The following is a 12,420-nucleotide window of genomic DNA, read 5'->3' as shown; positions in this document are numbered from 1 at the left end:
CCGTGCGATTCTACATTGCGCGCGACTCGATAAAAGTGTATTCAACAAACACTTGAAATAACTTATTTAAAAAAATTGAAATATGAAACATGAAGATATTTTTTTTAATATTATCCAGTTTCCACATTACCTCTTTTCCGATTCACTGGAGCTCGTAACAATGAAAACTTTATTCGTTAAATCGTATCTATGTTTTACGCGGCTTGTATTATTTGAAGGCTGAAAATGGAAATTGAATATTACCGATTTAAGGAGATTTGAGACTGGATTAATTAAGAGAGGAAAGGGAAATGATATCTACTTTACGATTATCATTTTATCAATAATTAAAGAATAAAATTAAAAAGTTTTTAATTTTTATTTTGTGTGTTTTTAGATACCCACCTATATTCCTATTGTCTTTTGAATGCGACTAAAATAATGAACGCTGATTGCTGTTGCCACATTTTCTTTACAACCCTACACAATCGTGTTTTTAGTATTTTAATAAATTTTCTCTTTCAGTTGCGTGGGGAAAGGTCCTTTCATTTTTATTAGATACAATGATTCTTAAGTTTTTAATCTGCCAGTACAAATTTTTTTCTAACAGCTGTGTAATTTTCATCCTTTTACTTTTTTTCTGTCAAAATATCAGTCACGTAAGAACCTGATGTTAAAAGTCTGAAATTACCGAGTTTTCAACAACGATTTTCTCGGAATTTTCCATGAAAATGAATATTGAAAAAATTTTACGATCAAAAATTCAAAATTTTCAAATTTTAAAAACTTTTCATTTTTTAAACACGTTTAAAATTTCCTTGAGAAATAAACTCGCACACTTCGCTTTTGATCCAATTTAAAATATAAAGAAATTCCGACATGATAATTGCACAAGATATAACACGTGGTTTCAGTCAGTCTCTTTGCTCTCAATTCTCCGGTCGCGGTTGCTCTCTCACCGCACGTCGGTCCAGACTCGTTACACGCGGATTAAGCGCGAAAATTAAAATAAAATATGTTAAATCGCATCTTTTCTTAATCTCACGCCGAAAATACCATCAGCATGCACTTGGTTAATACCGCGTTAAAAGATACAATCTCTTTACATTGAGTTCGATACACATATATCGTGGAATCTCGTTTGCGCGTTTTGCAAAGGTCTTTCTTCACGTGTGAGAGTTGACCCAATCGATTTCCTACTTAAAATACTTCGACGTTGACAGTCTTCCTGTGCGGGTCGCGTTGATAACGGCGCATCTCTCTGTTCTAGTCCGAAGCGAAACCTTATGAACGATAGAATCAAAGGATTAAGGATAGAAGCTTGCGCGTAATCTTTCCCTCTCTCTCTTTTCCTCTCTCTGATAAAAAAATCCTCACAAAAAAATGAATATAATTTGTTGTTCGGGAATTGAACGCGAGCGACAGTCTTTTTTTTTTGTCCTCCGTCTCTCTCATATTTTGATTATAATTTAATTTTTGGAGGCAAGTGCTTTGATCTTTCGTCTGGCGTGAAATAGGTTGGTAGATTTGCGCACGTCAGGAAGAATTTCCATGCAAATTTACTCTTTTGCTGTGTGTGCAGCAAAATGGCAAATAAACACATAAAAACACCGAAGTCCAGTTGGCTCTCGCATCTCTCTCTCTCTCTCTCTCTTTCTCTTTTTCTGCGTGCGTACGCACGCCGGAGAGAGTATATTACATTACGCTTGATTGCACTGTTTCTTTTTTTTTTTTGTTCTTACCGTTCTTTTCGTAAGTCGCGAGTAAATAGAAAAACACAACGGGGCTTCAAACTCGCGCGTGCTCGTAATTGGAAGTATGTACAACAACACTGTCCCAAACACACTCCACGGCGGCGCTCGAGTCTATTCGGCGCGTTTGCAGAAGCGTTAACACGTCGCAAACTTTGTCGACGCGCGTCGTCAAGTATTTTTTTTTTATTTTTTATTTTTTTTTTTATTTTAATGTGAAGCTTGTCGCGCGAACTCTATTACGTACTTAATATTTTGCGTGATGGGGATTTAAAGTGAGTGAAAAAAAAAAAAAAAAAAAGAATCAACACACGCTTTTACGCTCTTCGCGCAAAATTACCATATCCGAACGATAATTCGACGAAGCGCAGCTTCGGTGTTTTGGACATCAACGTAGACAACAATGTGTATTCGCGCTGCTCGTCCCGGGAACTCTCGATACAATAATCAACAAATGTCTGAACACCAGTTGTAATAGCGAGGTAATCTGAATTCACGGTTGCGTCTATGTACAGAAATCACGACGGCGTCTCTCGCCCCGAAGACAAGCTAGTTTACGTCTCCGCCTCTACCTCCGCGTCGCCGCTGGCGACGGATATAGTCTCCGGCGGAAGAGGACAGAGACATAATCCCCCTTCGAAGCACCGACAATTCGAGACACGTTCGCGGATCAGCGATATCATCGTGGATTAAGAGAGACGGAAAGCCACGACGGGGCGAAGAAACTAAAAGACTGTCCGAAAAAAAAAAAAAAAAACCGGGACGGGAAGAGAAAACAGAAGCTGCAGGTGAGAAGGAACGAGATAGCAGCCGGCGGTGAAGAGCTGTAAGCTCGGGAAAGACACGACCTCATGGTATCTCGCTTAGAAAACTCGCCCCCGAGACTCGGGAAAGAGAGAGAGAGAGAGAGAGAGAGAGAGAGAGGAAAGGGAAGGGGGCGAGCGAGCGAGCGAGCGGGGGAGGTTGCAACCGGCTTGAGCACGTTTGCACGAGGCGCGCGAGTTTTATCTGTCGGGTCGACCTGCCCACCTTACTTCTTAATTACCGAGCCAGCTCGTACATTCGTTTCGCAGCTCGGAATTTGGTCGAGGCGCGCTCGCTTTCCACCGTTCCCGTTGTTAACCCTCACTCTTCGTACATCCACTTCTCGTCGAGAAACTCCCCCCGGCATTGTAATTTAATTCCGAATATAATAAGGTTCATCGTTTCCATTCATTTATCACTAGGCACTGATTAAACGGATCCTGTTTTTAAGTAAATTTATTATCCTCCTCCTCTCGCAAAAGAAATCATTATCCGGATCTCTGTCGTACGGCACGTCGGCTGTACGTACTTTTTTTTTTTTTTTTTTTTTTTTTTAATTTTTTTTTATTTTATTCCCTCTTTGGTACTTTTTCTCAATCTATCTCAGATCTTCAGCTACGTATTTCATCTGAGAATTGTATGTCCCGGAGCAAACTGCTACTCTATCTCGTTTCGCTGCCTCTTCTTTCGGCCCCCGTTTCAACGCGTAGCATCCTCCGCCCTTCCACGCCCTCGCCCCCTCGTATTTCTCCGTTCGCCATCGCGGATAAGGGCGTTTACGGGTGGTTACGGCTACTTCGTGTGCGCGTGAAACCGTTCGTCTCACTTCCGGCGTGCCACGCCTTCGCTTTCGCGCCGCGCGTAAGCGGCGCCGTGAATTATCGCGCGACGCGACGCCGCGTTTTGCGACCGATATAATTTATCGATGGTAACTTATTCGGGAGAGGGACGGGGGGGGAGAGAGAAAATGCGCGCTACTGATCACCTGTTATGTGATAACTGATCGTCGCGACCGAAAAAAACGTCTCGCGCTGAAAAGCGCGGAGACGGATCGAGGCGCGCAACACTCTTCCGCAATCGACGGTATTAAAAATCCGTCAACGGTCACATATCGAGGAGAGAGTTTTTTTGTTTTTTCAATTGATGCGCGAGAGAGAATAAAATCTGCAAAAACCTCGAAGACAACGTACGCGCGCGCGCGTTTCGCTTTAACAATTATTCAAAACAAATTGTTCAGACAGACAGATAGACATTTCGACAATTGGAATTTACCAGCGGTGCTTCGGCGCAACCACAAAGATGCGTCAACGCGAAGGATTATTAATTCTACTTTATTAAAACGCGCGATCGCGGCACTTCGTGTCGCCGAAATTGGGAACAAGAGCACTCCTGCAAAATCGGATATTGCATTTAGCGCGGTATCGTGTATCTCTCTCTCTCTCTCTCTTTCTCTCTCTCTTTCTCTCTCTCTTCTCTCTTTCTCCCACTTGATTTCTAACTAACACGAAAATCGTGCTGCATTATCGGTTTAATTTATATGCGGAACGCTCAAATTATTCGGTATAACACGCGACTCCACCGAGAGACAGAGAGAGAGAGAGAGAGAGAGAGAGAGCAAATCCCACTCGAAAGCAAATTCAGAACGACCGTCGATGCGAACGAATCCGAGTGGTCCGGGTCATCGCGCGCCACTATACGCTTTTAATCCGCGAGTCGAATCCACTCGATTCCCTATTTACGGGAAATAACAACCGATTCCTACTACTCTGACCACCGCTCCCGGCTCGCTCGTCCGATCATAAACCGCGCGCGCATTGTATCGTTTATCGCGAACGCGAGAACCGAAAAGTGTGCGAATAACAAAGCGCGCGGGTAGGTACTTGTAACGTTTCTTTTTAAACTTGTAACTTTCAAAAATAGATAACACACGACACACGAATGTTCGACATCTCGCGCGACACTTATCGCGAAGATGATTGACGCGGTAAATGTTTCAAATCAAACGCTCGGCAATATGTATTGCGACAAAATCGCCGAATGATTTATTCGCCGTGGATATAGAATTATCTCGACGTTATTAACAAAAAATCCCTATATTTATAAGCGTCACCGGAACGATAACGTATCGCGTCCGTTTTCTTTCGTCGCGAACGGAATTAACGCGGCGCGACACATCGGTGCTGTTTCGCGATCGATTTTTCGTATCGCGAGGGGAATTTAAAGACTGTTATTAAATTGTGTGGTGCACGTAAAAAAAAGATTTGTTAGAGCAGCAAGAAGTTACCACTTAACCAGCAAAACAAAATTTGCTACTGAGATTGTTGTTGCGTCAACATATTGTTCTGTCGATAAAATCAAAATTTAATAGACTCAACAAATTTTTTTTCCGGCTATAATAGCAAACTCTTTTTTGTAGTGATTTCGAATTTTATTCATTTCGATTTCACAATAATTTTCATCAGTTTTTTAATTTTTTGACAATTAGATAAACCATTTAATTTTATGTATTTTGCGCGCGTATGTGCAACTTTATCTATTTTAGTTATTCACTAAAGAAGATTCAACTCAAGGATTGTCTATTTTATAATAAAATCATACACACGAACAAATATCTTGTATATTGGCTCGTATCGGCCCCTTATTTTAAATCATGTTATTTCTTCTCATAAGACAGAAGAAGATTGTACGAAATGCAAGAGACAAATATTGTCTCAAAAGAAAAAAAAAAAAACAAAAAAAAAACGTATTTTTCCCGCGATACATTTTTCGTATTTTCAATTCCGCGATTACGAGCGATGACAATTCTGCTGAGATAGCGCAGCAGCGCGTCTCGACACTCCGGGTGTTGTAGCGTCGGAACGCCCACATTGTCGACGCCCGGCGCGTTTCCGGCGGCAGAAGCGCGCTAGGCACGTAGGAAATTACGTTGCACGTTAGAACGCGGTTTCGAGTTGTAGAAAACCGGCCGGCATGAGCGACGATCGAGCAAGAGAATGAGAGAGAGAGAGAGAGAGAGAGTGAGAGAGCGAAAGAGAGAGAGAAAGCTCACAAGACGCGCTTGGCGTGTCTAGAGAGATATCTCTCGACAGGAAAGGCACGTCGAATTCTCAAACGGCATTCAGAGAATAAGAGACACCGATTGTCGGGATGAAATTGCGCGCGACATGATTCGACCGCGCGTATATCTTACCACCACGTATATGTACGTTGCGAGCGAATATTCGAGATAGCGAGAAAGAGTGTAGAGAAAACGGGGAGAGCTCGCCGGGACCCTTAAACAAGCCTCGTAAAGCTCGAATGGCAGCGGTCTCTCCCGCATCGGTCATAAAGCTTATAAAACTGGATGCTGGAGAAACCGGATGAGAGTCGACACGGATGGGGAGGGCGGTGAGAAGGGCCGAGGGAGAGAGGGTTGAGCGCGCGCGCAAGGCAAGGAGAGAAAGATTTGCGCTACGGTTACACTCGCGCGGTTATTCCGAGATAAACGAGAAACGGAAGCAGCACTTACGTCACTCCGCAAAAAGGACGTCACGGTAGAACGCGACGTGGATTCCGCCAGGAGTCGCAAAGCACTTCGCGTCCCGGGGAATAACATGAGGTCGGGAAAACGAGTATAATAGCCTAGAAACTGCTCGGGACATTTGTCATCCGAAGATATTTATCTGTAAAAGTGTCAATAATTGTGTACTCTTTTTTTTTACAAAAAAAAAAAAAAAAAAAAAACAACAACAAAAAGTGATTAATTACCGCTGCAAATAAGTACTCTCGAGAGATTACTCGCCAGATTCCCCACTTTTTGTAAAACCATAAAGTGCGCACAAATGTGGTTTTCCACAAGAAAACAAATTATTCTCTATTTTATCGGCGACTTATATTACTTTGATTGTAATGATAACAATTAATATTTCACACTTGTTAATGATAAAGACATCGACAACTTTATTGATATTATCCTTAAAGGTTATCACGCGTGAACGATATGCGTTACTTTATTTAGCGGTCAGCATTCTTTGATTAAGATTAAACGATGGCGCGACGAACACAATCGGTCATCACCGTGTCTTATTTCGCGAGAAACGTCTGAAAAGATAAAAACATTTAGCACCAATGCGACGGGATATGACGCGCCGAGGGAGATTTTTACGACCGCGCGCATTACAGTTCTTCGTTTCGAGACGCGAAACGAGCATAAAATCCGCGAAGAACTTTCGCGTTCGGTTATGTGTTACGAGCGCGGAGAATAAAGCGCGATATAAAATTTCAAAATTTCTTTCAAAAATAAATTTTTGCCCGAGCGCAAAACGACGATGTGTGTTGAACATCGCGCTCTTTTTTTTTTTTTTTTTTTTTAATCCGTGACGCAGAAAAATTATCCCATTTTATTTGACGTGTAATTTATGTATACGTGTATTTACACGCAAAGCGTGTTTTCGCCGGGCATTAGGTATTTAACTTGCGCGCGGGAAAGGTTTTTCTGTCGCTGCAGTCGATTCGCTTTAACTCGCGCGCTTGCCATCGCCATAAATCGTTAATAACATTGCGTATGACAGTATCGCGTCGCGCTGCGCATCGACTGCGCGATTTATCACCGAAAAAGCCCGAAGTAGCAAAGCTCGTAGTCAACATTACGCGTGACGCAGACCCGATGTTGATTACGGTAACAGTAGTAGTAGTCTATAACAAACAAAATTTAATGAAATTTAATTGCCGCCGCACGTTGAACGCTTTAACCGGTTAATACCCGTGAGTGTGAATTATATTGAAGAGAGAGAGAGGGGGGGGAGGGAGAATATATACACCGCCACAATGCTCGGTGTACAGCTCATTATTGCCTCGCCGCACACAGTCGCGCCATTAACGGAGAATTATTAGCACTCAGATAACATCAAGATAACTGAGCTGAGATATATGCGGGGGTGTTTGAAAAATTTTGACACAGCGCGAAGACAGATCGGATCGGATCTGAACGGAAAAGTCGTTCACGAAAATTCGCGATATTTATTGAATTGTTAATTAATTAACGTAAGCCAACTGTGTATAGTAATTATAATATAACAGTAATAATTTTTTATTAGTAAGCAATAGTAGTGATAAATCAGTAACGGTAATTCTGTCATTGTTTGAGATGCGAAACCGTACAAGAAGGAAACCATCTGATAACCCGAATTTTTTGTGAGTAAAAAATTGATATAACCAGCAAAAAACTATCAAGATTTAAATTAACAATAATTTACAATTTGCAAACATTTTACTTATTTATTTCTTTTTTTGGCAATCGCGACAAACAATCTCCATGGTTTCGAAGAAGTGAACAGAACAAGATGCGTACGCATTTAATTTCATTTTTAAACTTTATTTATTTATTTTTATTTATGCCACAATATGTAAAACTGAAATTGAACTGAATAAATAAAATCTAAAATGAAATGAGACTGAGAGAATATTGATATATCAGTATGTGATTTCAAAGTTACACGGCGTAATGGAGAGTTAAATTGCATCCGCGAGACTAGACAAAGGACCGCTTCCCTCCTCGTGCGCATTTATAGCTTGAAGCTTATGAAAGTGTCTCCGCGAGTTGTTCGAGGGGGGGAGAGACATCGTCGCCTGCGATGTTAACGCAGGAGACGAGAATCGGACGGGGTATAGCGCACGTTTATGCGACAAATGCGCGGGAATACGGTGGGTATAGATCATCGGTGGGGTATCATCCTTCGTTCGCGCGCGAACACTCCCGCGTGATATAAACTCGAAACGGAAGGAAACGCGGGGATTTATGTTGTACGCGTCGTCCGAGACAAGAGGTCGGGCGAGCTCGGAAATCGGAAGCACTTGTGGGTGCGAACGTACGCGAGACTACCGGACGAGTATCGTATAACGGCCGAGAGAACGTTTCGGGAGGAGGGAAGAAGAGACATCTGGCACGTAAGTGCCAATAAATCTACGTACGTCTCGCGAGAGAAGGAGACGCTCGCGAATCGAGTGTGCATACGTACACGTGCGCGCCGGAAAAGCGCGCGCGTTCAATATCGACAATAACCATCGTGTGCGTGTGCGCGAGAGGAAGCCCACAAACGAGGGGAACAAGTCTTGACGATTTTGTTTTCATCGTTAATAAAGATTGGGGATGAACTGAATACTGCAATTGATGAGAGAGACGCTTCGCGATCGAGCGATGCGTTTACTACACGATACGGTAAAAAGAAAAAAACAAAATGGCGTTCTCATTAATGCGCGGGTGAAAAAGCGCGCCGGTCGAACAGTTTGCGCAGATTATTTTCTTTTATATATCGCCGCTCGGCAAACGCGTCGGATTGACGTCGATATGAAACGAAAACGCGAACGCGAAATAAACAACGTGAATGTATATACATATGCGAGTCGACGGTTAGTATACAAATCGCGCGTTTCCACACACACACACACACACTCGACTCGAAAAAAAAAATCGCTGTGTGTGTGGAATATTTGTAAATCCTATAAATGCGGAAGATTGACTGTTCTTCTCGCGCGTGTCCCGGAGAAAAGAGAACGATTTCAAGGAAACTCTCTCCGGCGAAAATTCCGCGGCGGAGGCAACTTTTCGATTCGATCTGGGAGTAAAATTTTCTTGCCAGACACGCGCCCTGTGCGCGCGCGCACGTTCGACGGTTTTGTAAAACTTTTGAAAACGAAGTGGAAGTTACGTCCTCCGATAAAAGCCGGCCGAGCAGCAAAGCGTCGTCAAATTAAAGCTTATATGCCACCGAAAGAGGAAATCGAACTTTAAAAATCGTATTATTTGTAATAACGAGAGAATTTTTTTTCCGATAATCGTCATTAGAAATCCGCTGCAATTTGAAAACATACGAAAGCCGTGCAGCAAGTGCGCGCGTGTTTGTAACTCCGCTCCAATTTATTGAGAGAGAGAGAGAAGCGATAAAAAAAAAAAAAAAGAAATCACATCCCAATCGCGGGAATATATGAAATTATCACAATTAATTTTTCCGAATAACTTTTGAGTAATGCGCGACGCGCGCGTATACCTCGCGTGCGAGGTTTTCATTGCGCCCGGAGTTTTAAATATTCACGCGCGATCGAACTCGATAACGCGCGTCCGCAAATTATCGAATCTCGGATTCGCGCGTGTGTGTCGGAAGCGCGCGTAAAGTGTCGAGCGTTCCGTGCGTTTTCGGGGTATTTATCGGCGCGATTTGAAAGGCAATAATTCACGATCCGCGCATCGCGCCCGTTCGCGCGATTCATTACCATAATGGAAAGCGACGGCAACGTTTAGAACGCGCAGGTGATACTAGAATATCGTTCGATCCGTTGTATCAGCTTACGCGTATCGATGATAGACGATACGAAATTTACGAGTATAAAATTGCGCGACGAACCGCGGCGCATGTTTCGAGGGCCGGAGGTTTCGATTTATTTGCGTTATTATCGTTTGATATGTATTAATTACTATTACCGACAGATAGACGGCCGATAATTACCGCGCGGAGAATTGCATTTGACTGTAATTACACGATTGTTCATCACGCGCGCGCGCGCGCGCGCTACGCCGGTGTACGGGACGTAATGAAAATAAGAGCAAATTTTGGAGGCGAGTTTTCCACAGCAAAGAAAAAAAGTTCATTTGGAAGTTTGCCCGTCGACGCTTTGTTTAAGGAGAGATATTGACGTCAACGTTTGCAACTGCACTTTGTTAGAAAAAACGTTCAACGCTTTTAAACTAAAAATACGCGTCGCGTTTATTCCAACTGCAAAATAATATTCCGATATGAAAATAATAATAATTAAAAATAAATATTAAAACTTCACTTTTTAATTTTCTATTAATAAACATTTGTTTGAGCTGTATCTCGAGTAACAGCAAGTTTGCGGATGTGCGTTGATATAAACTTCTTTTTTTTTTTGTTTTGAAAACTCGCCCCTCCGAAATTTGTCGCCTTATTTTAGTTACATTATGTCACATCTACAAATTTACGCGTTTAATGTTTTAAACATTTTTGTTGGTAAAACAAAAACTTTGATAGGCTTAGCAAAACATTTTTTTCCGTATGTTTATTTATTAAAAAAAAAAAAATTAAATTTTGTACATTTTTTCGAGAATATGTTTTCGGACAGAGCGGCTGGTAATATATTTCCGTCACGGAATTTCTAAAAAAAAAAAAAAAAAAAAAGAAATTTAAAAATATTGTTATAACGACCGCGTTCTCTTAATGATGCTTATTAGCATTCAAATAATTTTAATGCACGTAGCAGCGATATCGCATAAAAGGTACTATGCAAAATATGCCATTCCATTGCATGCAGACTCGGTGCGCGCAATTATCCGCCCGAATATATGCAATGCGTTGCGTACATTCGACGGAGAAGTGGCCGCCGCGGCGCTCGCTCGCCGTATATCCGAGCTTTATGAAAGTTTCAAGTGACGCTTTCGCGCAGTGACGTCACCGCTTCGAGGGACGGGCGTTCGCGAAGCGACGGAGGTAAGCGAAAAGCTCGTCGAAGTCGACGTATTAAAGTTTGTCGGAAGGTATGCGCGCGGAAAGAGAGCACTTTGCATCTGCAGGCCATTTGATCCGGCGAGCACAAGCGTCGTGCCGTAGAAGGAAAGGAAAGTGCCTACTTTGCGGTGGAAGCCCTTATCGCAACGCGCAAAACTTTCGCGCGGAACCAACGAGCGACTCGTAATCACGCTAATACCTCCCACCCCGGAAAGCTACACGATCCCCCGCGTAGCTACATTTTCTCCTCGCTCTGACCGTTGGCCAGTTTCTTACTTGTAATCCGGGAGAGAAATATTTTTCGGGAAACTCGCCCGCCGCGCGCGGTAGAAGCGCGCGCACACAAGCACATGTATCGAGCGAGGTAACTACTTACTATACCCCGCTAGTTATATACCTCGCAGTATATTACCGTGAGATGCCGCGCGAATTAGCGCGATCGAACGGTAATTTGCGAACTACTTCGCGAATTGAGCGCGTTCGGCTGAACGCCCCCGTTTTCTCCGCTCTTCATCGATGCTCGTTCGCTCCAACTGACTTCATCTTCTCCGCTTTTATCTTCGGGAATTGATAACGCGAAAGTATCGAGTTTATCTGCACCGTGTCGGCAAAATTCACGGATTTTCTCTGTGAAATATTAGACGGCGAGGGGGGCAAGAAGATCAATTGTTTTAGTTCTTGAGCTATCAATTCTCGAGTTGTAAATTAAGTAGGTGAGGTAATTGAGAAAGTGAATTTCGGATCTCGGAGAGGTAAAATGTTGGCTTTTCTTATTTTTGTTTCGTCCGTTATTCTCTCGTTTCTACTGATAATTTTTCATTTTTAGCGAAGATGAAGCTTCTTCGAAGAAGCGTGTTGGTTCGCGCGATTAACAAAACCGCGCGATATATTCGATTTGAAAAATTTAGTACGAACAAAAACAAAAACAAAAAAAAAAAAAGAAAATTCGAACGGTCGGCCGTGCGGATTCGCGGGTCGAATTATTAATAACTCTAACACGATCAATCTCTTTGGAGCTCAGCTTTTGTTCGAGCCGCTCACGCGATCTTCGACGTTGTCTCGCGCCTCCTGCCGTGATGCGTTTTGAATGAAAGTTGACGGCACGAGCGCGCGGGTAAATGCTCGGGCTCGGCTATCAGCGAAACTGTGCGAAACACCAAGTCACCGGTTTATCTGCGTTTTCAGTCAATTTCAGACTCCCGTATCTGCGAAAGCGTTTCACGCGCCAGCAAGTAAAAAATTGCCACCGACGTCGTCGACGACGTGGACGACGGGGCAAAAATCTAACTTGCGAAATCAGGTTCGTGCTCCGCGCGCGCGCACGAAAACCTCAAATTGATTTTCACATAAATGAACAAACAAATAACCGAGTTGATGTTTTTTTATTT

The 12,420-nt window shown here is 42.8% G+C and overlaps 1 long non-coding RNA gene across 1 annotated transcript in view; it reads right to left on the bottom strand.

Moving 5' to 3' along the window:
• Positions 1–1,188: 1,188 nt before the first annotated feature.
• The window catches only part of LOC109859104, a 140,105-nt gene continuing 128,873 nt past the window's right edge, over positions 1,189–12,420 (bottom strand). Inside the window, exon 3 of the long non-coding RNA XR_002250674.1 lies at positions 1,189–1,262. This is a non-coding gene — a long non-coding RNA (uncharacterized LOC109859104). The remainder of the gene's footprint in view (positions 1,263–12,420) is intronic.

This window comes from Pseudomyrmex gracilis, unplaced genomic scaffold (genome assembly GCF_002006095.1).
Source record: "Pseudomyrmex gracilis isolate BER0280 unplaced genomic scaffold, ASM200609v1 scaffold_238, whole genome shotgun sequence".
Lineage (NCBI taxonomy): Eukaryota > Metazoa > Arthropoda > Insecta > Hymenoptera > Formicidae > Pseudomyrmex > Pseudomyrmex gracilis.
The sequence above is the reverse complement of the archived record's forward strand: the minus strand, read 5'-3'. Positions and strand labels throughout refer to the sequence as shown.